Source organism: Phoenix dactylifera, chromosome 6, assembly GCF_051530095.1.
Source record: "Phoenix dactylifera cultivar Ajwa chromosome 6, Ajwa_hap1_PhDact_Kaust_v1.1, whole genome shotgun sequence".
Taxonomy (NCBI): domain Eukaryota; kingdom Viridiplantae; phylum Streptophyta; class Magnoliopsida; order Arecales; family Arecaceae; genus Phoenix; species Phoenix dactylifera.
Genome location: NC_143195.1, coordinates 11,567,020 through 11,579,045, shown reverse-complemented (window position 1 = coordinate 11,579,045; position 12,026 = coordinate 11,567,020).

Genomic DNA, 12,026 nt, shown 5'->3' with positions numbered 1-12,026 from the left:
CGGATCTCTACTTCGTGTGGATACCCGTAGAGGCCGGACACGTGTGCGGCTTCAAGCGAACCTTCATCCTAAACCACGAACTTCAGTTTGCGGTGATCATCTACCCGCACAAGGTGAAGATCTAATATTCCTAATGATTCAAAAAGTTTTTAATCCTAATCTTTCTACGAACGGTTTTTGAATAACGTTCATGAGATGAACGTTGATCCCGCTTATGCCCCTTCCGCTGCCATCTGATTTTTCTTGAAATTTCTGTGGCATGGGCGGTTTTCCAACAAAAACTTCATACCCTTAATAATAAAATTACTGTTTTGCCCTTAAGAGTATATTTCACTTGAAACTTTGCTGAATTAGATTTAAAGACTCTCCATCATTTTCTTATTACATTTTTTATCTCATTGTTAATCATTGGGAGTCATCTTGATCTCATTCTTTCAATGTATCAAGAATGTGGTATTCATTAGTGGTATATCAAGTTAAGTGATATTATTAATTTAATATTTTCTCAATTGTTGTGTTAATCATCGAAATAATACTATCATCCTCAATGATCTATCATGATACCAAGTAATCTTAAACCTAGCCCTGATACTACTAAATCTGTCATGCTTCGAACCCCAGAGCATATCTCTGAGCCTAAAGTGTAGCAGATGTCGCATACCTGCAAGGCAGACCATGTAAGCATGCAATGCTACAGATCAAATTTCAAAGCAATAATAATAATAATTCTTCAATCCTCAAAAACTAATTTAATCAAGATCTAAACAAAATCATTCTCATAATCAATTATCTCAAGATAATATAAGTCCAAAATATTCTAACTAATTAATATTATTATTCAATTTGAAAAAATGTTCAAAATGAACTAATCTAATCTAACTAAGCAAAACTTGAAATCCAAATGATCACAAATATCTTCAAAAGATAGAGCATTCCTCCAAATCCTGAGCAATCGTTATTCAGGATCTAAAAAAATAGAAGAATGAGCTACACTAGCCCAGTAAGCAATATAACACCCTAAAGTTGAGTCTAAGCATTCCAAATAAATAAATAGTTAAAGAGCAAGATATTGATTGAGGATAAATTAATTCTCAAATAATACATATATCTCTTATGAAGTTTACTATTATTTTCATAAATTGATACTAGAAATCCAACATCAAGCTATGGCCATGTAACCTAGTGTCATGGCTTAGATACAAAATACACAAAGTGCCAAATACTACTATTCTAATCACCGATGGTTCGGTATTGAAACTAATTTTTTAGATTACCAGTCGACAGGGCCAGTAAATAATCTCCATTAGCAGGGAGAGATCATAGCCACGCTAAGAATTTATACATATAAAATAAATTTCATAGTTTATGGAGTGATATTTTTTAAATTTCATAACATAACACACAACATAATTTAAAGTAATTACTATCATAACAATAACATATCTGACCCATTTAACCAAGTATAAAATAGATATAATAATCATATTTAATAAATGAATTATCATTTTACCAAAAATTTGAAAAATATACTTTGAAGCATTAAATTACTACCTCTTCTCGCTTCAAAATTCTACTTCAATTAGATGGGTCGGATTTGTCTGCTTTAATATCATTAAAATATAATTAATTTCTATTATTATCTTAAAATTTAAATAAAACCAAAAATTAAAATACTATTGGGGATACAGTCTCATACCCAAATCTGGATGAAAGAAAAGCAAGGTTGATTAGGTGGTAGTTCTTGACTGCCCAGTGGATCCGAGCAAGAGAAAGTCAACTGGTCACTTTCTCAAGCTCTTAATCCTCACTCATCCGAGTAGTTCTTGACTCAAACCCATCCTAACTCTCTCAATCTCGCTTTCTCACTTTCTCTCTCGTTCCCCCCTCCCTCTATCGTTCAACCTTGCTATGACCATCATTGCAATAGCCATCACTCAACCTCAATATCTCCCCTTCCTCCTCCTTCCTCTTGTTCTACTTTTCTCTCCCCCTCCTTTTTCTCTCTTTGAGTGAGGAGCTGAGCTCTCTTTTTCTCTCTTCAGGTGAGGACCTGGGCTCCTCTTTCTTCTCCCTCCCTTTTTTGAAAAAAGGAAAAGTAAAAGAAGAATAAAAGAAAAAGATAGAGACCTCCTACTTCTCTCTCTTGCTCTCTCTATTTCATCTTTCTATGCCAACTCAAGACGAACCTGCAACCTATTTTGCTCTCTCTTCCTCCCTTCAGCTAACCCAAACTGAGTCTTCAAACCAAAATTCGAACTCTCCATCTTTCTCCCTTTTATTCTTCTCCTTGATGTTTGGTCTCAATTTTTAATAGGAGTGCAATCATTCAGACAAAAAGGAGAATAGCCCAAGGTTCTACACCATAGTTCCCTAATTGAGTTAAAACCCTAGTTTACTTAAATTAATGAATTAAGATTTGCAATTGATCTGAACTCTACTATCTAGGGGTAGACCTATTGATCTATAGATCTAAGATAGTGACCTCTGATCTGGAAGAATCCTAGGTTGTGGAGCTCTTAACAGGGTCTTGCCACCGAGTGGGGCCTTTCATGCATCTAGGGTTTTAGAGAGAGCCTAATAATTCAATATCTTGTTTCCAGTATCTTGTTTTCGGTCCTGGATAGACTTTTTGACATGAATTTATGGACAGTGTCAATGAGACTATCAGTACCTCTACCCTAGTGATTTTATCATGCATACCATATTATATGATTTAAAATTTATATTGCTTAGTTTTGAACCTACATCTTAAATCTAGATATTTGAAATTAAAATTGTAAAAATTATATATGTATGTTTATATTTATAGTTAAATTAAATACTATGTATGCTCTACATAGAAAGTAAATTTTAAAATTTTGATCAAGCATGAAATACTTTTCTTGTGCATGAAACTAAATTATGATGCATTAAAATACAAGTTGGTTTGATTTGGACATGATTAAACTGTATAAAATGAGTTGTCAAACCTTGTTTGTAAAATTCATGAACCTTTTATATGACTGAGAAATTGGTTTGAAATGGATGCTAATTTTAGCCTTTAGTCTAACTATGACTCGAGCCTAGCCAACGAGTTGATCATTGGCCACACATGTTCAAGAACTGGTTCTTTTTGGATCTAGCCGATCAAGGCTAATTGATGGCACATGTTGATCGATGACATGTTCTATATGCAGAAATTAGTTATCCAAACTGAGAGAGGGATAAAAATTGTAATAGCTTTTACTGAAAATTTCATAAAATGGATTTTCTCCATGAGATATATTTAAGACTATTTATACTAGTATTTGAAAAGGTGAATTCTTAACTTGTTAAACATCTATTACTGGTTGTGGATTTCCTTCCTGAAAATTTTTCAAATTAACTTTCTATTGTAGCTTAGTGATATTTGGTATTTATGTGAATATTCTTTTTCTCATTATATACATATATACATTCATACATGCATGCATGCACGTATCCATGCATACATATGCGCACACGTGCACACACTCTTATATATATATTTATGTTTAGATATATATATACATGTATGTCTGTATATGTGTAAATATATGTGTGTGTGTGTATGTATACGTATATATATGTATATATGCATATATATGTATGTAAATATATATGTAAGTATATATGTGTATATACATATACGTATGCATATTATATATATATACACACAAATATACGTGTATATATGTATACGTATATGTATTCGTGCATATATATGTATACATATACATATACGTATATGTATGCACACACACACATACACACACACACACACACACACACACACACACACATATATATATATATATATGCATATATACGTATATATATACATATCTATATGTGTGTGCGTATAGATAGACATATAGATAGATAGATAGATATATTCATACATGCTTGATCCAACTAAAAATGTAGAGGTATCTTGCTAGCCTGGTAGGCCGCGCTTCCTTTTCTTTGCCCTTTTCAGATGCCAGGAAGTAGCACCAATTGGGTTGCTAGATGTAGTGTTGCAGGATTCGAACTTAGTTTGGTTCCTATATCAAATCAAGTATCTATTTTGGAAAAGCTGTAGCATAAGAACCTTAGAATATTTCAATGGTAGTGCCCTAGTTCCTTTATATTAATATTATGATATTTTATGCTTGAATTCCATTGTTTAAAATATGGATGCTCTAAATGGTACTACTGCCTATTCCTGATTACACCACAGACTTGTTCTTGAATTTGAAATTTCCAGGCAGGCCTTGCATACTTTCTGGGATTTGGTTATGTAACAATCCTGGCTCGAGTTATGGTTTGGGGCGTGACCGTGCCAATTTCTTGTCTTTTTTCAAATATGAGTTGTTCGCTTACAAAATCCTTGACACATTGACTGTCTCACTTTTCACTTTAAAAAAATCTCAAGAAGCCTCCAACAGAACTTTTGGTGGCAGTCAGGGTGTTTCAACAAAAAACATAACCGTTTCCTAAACTCTTCAGACACGAGTTGAAAAGCACCCTGCCTAATTTTGTCACTGTTAGAAGTATGCCCTAGAAGCCAATCTGGCTAACACATTATTAATTCTGAGACATAATTTTGTACTTGACTTTATTATTATTGATTAATAAATGGGCATTCTTTTCATTCATATTGTTTATGTGTCTATGAATCGTCCAAGAAATTAATAAGATGACGATACATATTCTCAAGAGTTGAGAATTTGAGCCATGTATCATTGGTGATTAATTTCTAAATGCTCCTGATCAATGGATCATCACGAGGATGGTGATCGATCTGATCAGTGCACACATCGCTTTCCTTATGGATGGACGAGACTCGAGTCCACAGTGTAGGGACACTGAAGTGATAGTGCAGGTGCTTGTTAGAGAACAAGGGTACTGAGCGTGACCAACACAAGAAGTCACTTGGATATCTATCCACTCGTCAGTGACTTGCTTGATGTTGTAGTAGTGTGACTGGTCCTTTGACCTGCGGTGCTTTAGCTACTCACAGTAAGGTTATTGTAGTTTGACTACACGTATACATGGTCTCTAGTCATATGGGTCCTTGTAGTGTAGATTGGCTGCAGTAAGTTCACTGTAGGAGTAGGGTATGCACTTACATGGAATCTATCGACCTTGATAGAAGAGGAGTGATCCTATGTGATTTGTTAGACTGAGTTCTAAGACCTTGGCCAGGGCAGTAATATAAAGTGGAGAAAGAGTTTTCCACTATCGAACTCGAGTCGAATAAATCTTGACATATGACAGACGAAGGGGTTTGACGAGTTATCCATGACCTCCATCCTGTAGGGATCCACGATAGTAGGACTGTATCACACGATAACTGCACCTAGAGGTTCATCATTCTATTCTACTGGGTAGCCACTACTTGCTGCTAGGTGTCACTGGTGGATGGTGGGACTTACAGAGATTATCTCGATGATCGATAAATCCTAAAGAGTAGAGTTGGAATCGTTCCAATCCATTGAAAGGAGTTTTCAATGATATTGTGATAGAGATCATAATATATCTCACTACCAGTCAGAGTAGAACCTATGGGGTCACACACACTAGAAGTAATGACCGATCTGATGGTTGAATCGTGATTAGGAATCACAAGTAATCAATTTGATTGATAATAAGTTGAAGAAGGAACAAAGGGAATTGATTAATTGGACTTAAAACAAGAGTCCTACTTGGAGTAGGATTCATAGAGTCCTAATTGGATTAGGACTAGAAATCCTACTTAGACTGGGATTCCTACTTGGACTGGGAATCCTATTTGGAGTAGGACTAGGAGTCCTACTTGGAGTAGGATTCATAGAGTCCTAATTAGATTAGGACAGGAATCCTACTTGGACTGGGATTCCTACTTGGACTGGATATCCTATTAGGAGTAGGACTAGGATTCCTACTTGGAGTAGGATTTCTATAATCCTAATTAGATTAGGAGTTTTGAATTAAATTTGGATTCCTACTTGGAGTAGGATTCCTAGAGTCCTAATCGGATTAGGACTTCGAATTCAAATTAGAGTCCTAATTGGATTAGGACTAGAATTAAACAAGTCCTAATTGGATTAGGATTTCTTAAGTCCCAATTAATTATTAATCCAATAAATCAAGATGGCTCCTAATTAGATTAGGATTGAAGAGTTCAATTGAGTCATGGTTCATTCAAGTTCTAATTGGATTAGGACTAGCATAGATTGAACCCAATTGATTCATGATTTGGACTAAACCAAATAGGAGCCCTAGATGCTATTTAAGAGGAGGCTTGGGGGCTGACCTAATTCATATGTGAAGCCCTCCTTCTCTCCATCACGTGGCCACCCTCCTCTCCTCTCTTTTCAGCCACCAACAACAAAGGGAAGAAAAGGATCTTGGTGGCCTCCTTCTTCCTCCACCGTTTGGTTCCAACGCAAGGAAGAAAAAGAAGGCTGCAGGGCTTCGTTCCTCTTCTTCTCTTCATCCTTCTTCTTCCTCCTTCCAAGCACAATCAAGGATTGATTGAAAGGAAGGATATCAGCCATCAAAGTTATCTCTGCAAGGGAGCTAGCACCCCGGGGAGATAGAAAGCTTGGATCGATTTTCTGCTTCGTGTGGATACCCGTAGAGGCCGGGCACTTGAACGGCTTCAAGCGAACCTTCATCCTAAACCACGATCATCAGTTTGCGGTGATCATCTACCCGCATAAAGGTGAAGATCTGATCTTCCTAATTGTTTAAAAAGTTTTAATCCTAATCCATCTACGAACGGTTTTTGAAATAACGTTCATGAGATGAACGTATGACCCCGTGCATGCCTCTTCCGCTGTAATTTTCTGCGGCATGGGCGGGTTTCCAGCAGTGGTATCAGAGCCTAGGCTTCGTAGATTATGATTAGGATTAAAAGGATCAAGGCATATTAGATCTGAAAATTAAAGGATTATGCCTGCTGATTTTTATGCATGCAGAATTTCAGGTTGCAGAATTTTTCTGCATGCTGAATTTTGGTATGCATTGATTAATGATTATGTTATGTAATTAATATGATTATAATTATTTAAGAATCATCCCTTGCATGATCAGCGACTCATGAGATGAGGTAATCAATTAAGTTTCAGATCTGTAAATTAAAATTATGCATGTGATGCGAATGGTGATGATCATGGATGACCCTTTTGTGAATTGCTGAAATATTCTGCAATGCCTGAAATGTTTTGTGATGTTATGTGATAACATGTAAATCATTTTTCCAGATGCCTGCGAGCATTTTAAATTCATGTATTAGAGACCTGCGTGTCTCATCGAAAAAGGGTTGTAATTATTCTTTTATTTTGAATTTTATCTGGGATGTAATCTGTGATGTATGTTGCACGTCGATGGTTGATCGATGTATGCCTCCTACAAGCAAGCCTTGCGCGGATTGAGATCATAGGTTGATTGAAGATGGATCAAGGAGTTGATTACAATTGAACCTAAGGGATCAAGATCGAGTCAAGAGTTGAAGACGATCAAACCAATTGACGTGCATGTGCTTGTACTATGACCCATCCTGGATCCATGATCATCACTAGTTACATTTACTTTCTTATATATATGCCTGGATGTTTAATGTTTATGCCTATGCATAGCGGGTAGATAGAAGTGTGCATAAGATGCGAGTTGCATATCGAAAGAGACCTAAACTAAAACCTCCTCAATCAAGTCGAGAGTGAACCAACATGAGCGGGTCATATTAGATTAATTGATCTAATTGGTGTCTAGGAAAGCATGAAAGGTGGTTACTTAATTAGGACCTTACTCTCTGAGTAAGGGGAGCCTCCCACCTGCTTACCTGGCCAATTGTTTGATTACCTCTTATGAAGAGCTCAAGTTGCAAACACTAAGACCTGATTAACCAATATTAAGTCAATAGGTCTTCCACTGTAGTAGAGCTGCTAAGGTCTTTCTGATGTTGATTTGTCTCGGCTGGATACAGTGGGCAAGTTGCATCGGGGGGCTGGACCTCTCTATAGACATGAGATGTTGTAGGATAAAGGTGGGGTTGGGCACCAATAACTGTTAGGTGAGGACCCAATGACGACTTTATTCCTACGGTTATACGGTGGGTTTGACTTAACTAAGAAATGGGACCAATAACTGTTAGGTGAGGTCTTCATGGCTTAGAGACCAAATAGCACTGCAACATGCTTGAGAAGCATTGTACAAGAGTTGTACATTCATCAATTTATGTGTCACCAATAACTGTTAGGTGAGGTGGCATGTAAATCGGTGGGACCGCAGTACCCACTAGAAACCCTAGTCGCGTAGGATTTCCGTTTTCCTACCAGGGGAGTGTGAGGGATTCGAGAAAATAGTGGGAGGTACATTTGTTCTAAAAGATCCTAGAACAAATTAGGATCAAGTACAAAATTCTAACTAGAATCTTTACTCTCTGAGGATTATAAAGTCAGCTTCTAGACTTTTAACTCATATCCTATAGAACAACCGTTTGACCAAACCCAATTATAAAGACTGGCTCAGCAAATTTCAAAAATAATTTTGAATTATGAAATTAGGGTATGTGCTAGACCATAGAATCCCTATATTACTAATCTGTCCGATCACTGATCAGCGTAAGACGCATGATAAAGTGGACGAACAATGACAATAAGGTTAGGTGCTGCACAATGGCATCCATGTCCAATTAATTACAATGCCAGCATGAGAACATGAAGACTACCAGGAGCATATTAAATCACCTGCAAGAGTTGTATGGAGATCAGAGTCGCGCAGCATGTTTTGAAGTGTCCAAGAGGCTCTTCAAGGCAAAGATGCGCGATGGACAGTCTGTCCATGATCATGGTTTGACCATGATAAAGAACTTAGAGAAGCTTGAGAAGCTCGGCATGACCATGCACAAGGAATTGCAAACGAATATGATCCCACAATCCCTTCTAGCTTCATATGAACAGTTTATAGTAAATTACCATATGAACAAGATTGTATGCACCAAAACAGAATTGTTAAATAAATTGGTAACTACCTTAGGGGCCTTGAAGAGTTCAAGGGGCATCGTTCTCACTGTCGAGCTGGTTTCTACTTCCAAGAGAGAGTCTATTTGGAAGAAGAAAAAGCCTGCGAAGAAACAGAAGACCGAGAAAATGCCAAATAAGGAAGTTCCAAGAAAAAGGCCAATTGCAAGGAAAAATATTTCCATTGCATCATGGACGACCATTGGAAGAGGAACTGTCCTACATACATGGGAAAGCATAAAGAACATAAAGGGTGACAGACCTTCAGAAGGTATGTCGATATGCTCAGGGTACTTAGGAACTGTTACCTATTGCTAGCAGAAATTTGATTTCTGTATCTTAGCACAGAAAGATCTTTTTAAGACTGCTATTCCATTTATTTGAGAAATAAATTAGGTTCAATGTGGTTTTATGATTGACAGTCTCTATCACATACATATGGATGTATCTGTGAATATATCTGAGCAAACAGTGAATACCATAGGATCTAATAGATCCAAAAATGAGATAAAACTAAAGTATTTGTGGCACCTCAGGCTTGGCCATATAGGAGAAGACAGAATAAACAAATTGGAGAAACATGAGCTTTTGGGCTCATTGACTTTCGAGTCATATTTGATTTATGAATTCTGCCTTCAAGAAAAAATGGCCAAGTTATCCTTTGTAGGACACAGGGAGGTCCACTGAAATACTTATCCTAGTACACACTGATGTGTGTTGCCCATTCGATGTGTAGGCTAGGGGTTATAATTTTTTACTTCATTTACCGATGATTACTCACGATATGGATATGTGTATGATACACAAATCTGAAACTTTTGAAAGGTTCAAAGAGTTTAAATATGAAGTAGAAAAACATACAGAAAAACTCACTAAGGTTCTTCGATCAGATTGAAGAGGTAAATACCTTAGTGGAGAGTTCCGTGATTATCTCAAGGAGAATGGTATAGTTTTATAATGGACTCCTCCTGGTACACCTCAGTTCAACGGAGTGTCGGAGAGGAGGAATCGGACTTTATTGGATATGGTCCGATCCATGATGAGCTTCACTGATTTACCCTTGGTTCTTTAGATAGATGCCCTATTTTCAGCTATTTACTTATTGAATAGAATTTCCTCTAAAGTTCGTTCCTACCACACCATATGAGATATGACATGGTAAGAAGCCGAGTCTTGGTCATCTCAAGATTTGGGGATGTCCGGCCCACGTCAAGCGACAACAGGCGGACAAGTTAGAGGATAGGACAATTAATGCTCGTTTTATTGGATATCCTAAAGAGTCATTAGGATACGACTTTTCGTCCCAAAGGATCACAAAGTGTTTGTGAACCTAGATGCTATCTTCATGGAAATAGTTTATCCTTGACAGAGACAGTGGGAGGAAAATTTGAGCTTGAAGAGAAAGTCTCTAAACAGCAACGAGCCATTGTGCCTATAGAACCTATTTAAGCCAGTACACGTAGTACCTCCTCCACCTCGAAAATATAGTAGGATCTCCCGTCCGTTTGAAAGGTACTTAGGTATGCTTACAGAGGATGTAGAGGAAGTGTTTCTCATGAGAGATAGGGATCAAGGTAAGGATCTTAAAACCTACAACGAGGCGATGTTAGACATCAATTCCGAGAGATGGCTGGAAGCGATGAAGTTAGTGATGGACTCCATGCATTCCAGCCAAATCTGGATCTTAGTGGATCCACCAGAAGGTATAGTACCTATTGGGTGTAAATGGATCTACAAGAGAACATTAAGTTTGGATGGCTAGGTAGAGACCTATAAAGCAAGGCTAGTGGCGAAAGGTTATAGTCAGTGCGAAGGCACTGATTATAAGGATACTTTTCACCTGTAGCATTGCAAAAGTCCATTCGAATATTGCTTGCTGTTGCAGCATATCATGATACGATGATGGTGATCACAAGGTTTGTAAGCTGCAAAGGTTCATCTATGGACAAAAACAAGTATCTCGGAGTTGGAACACTCGTTTCAACGATATAATCAAATCGTTTGATTTCATCAAGAACGAAGAGGAACCATGTGTCTATAAGAAAGTTAGTGGGAGGACTATTGCATTCTTCGTATTGTACGTGGATGATATCCTTCAAATTGGCAATGATATTTTCATGCTAACTTAGGTCAAGTTTTGGTTGTGTAAGGAATTCTCCATGATAGACCTTGGGAAAGCATCCTATATTTTAAATTAAGGTCTATAAAGATAGATCTAAGAGGATGCTTGTCCTATCACAGCATATGTACATAGAGGGAGTGCTGAAGAGGTTCGGCATGAAAGACCTCTAAAAGGGGATAATTACCCCTTAGGCATGGGATAAATCACTCCAAGAAGATGTGCCCCAACACATATGAAGAGATTCAACGGATGAGCAAGATCCCTTATGCTTCAGCTATAGGGAGCCTCACATATACCATGCAATATACGTGATTTGATATAGTACATGCTGTGAGTGTCACGAGCATATATCAGTCAAATCCAGGCAAGAAGTGCAAGATAGCTATGAAGAACAGTCTTAAGTACTTGAGAAGAACTAAGGACATGTTCTTGGTCATTGGGAGAAGATCAGAGTTGAAGGTAGAAGGATGCACACATATTGATGATAGAAAGTCTACATCAGAATATATGCAATGGTAGTTCAATAAATTGGAAGAGTTCCAAACAACCGATCATTATAGATTCTACCTTAGAAGCTGAATGTTAAGCCGTCTCTAAGGGTGCAGTGGAAATCTTTTGGTTTAAGAAGTTCATTGCAGAGTTAGGTGTAATGTCATCAGATGTCATAACACTCTACTGCGATAACAAAGGCACCATAGCACTAGCTAAGGAGCCAAAGGTCTCACCAGAAAACGAAGCACATAGAGCGGCAATTTAACCTAATAAGCGACTACCTCGAAACGAAATAAGTAGAGGATCAGAGAGTAGACTCCACAGAAAATGTGGCGGACCCATTCACTAAGCAGCTAAGTCGGCAGAAAACTGAAGCGCATCTTGAGAAGATGGGGCTTAGGTTTATGGCTGATTGGCTTTAGTGC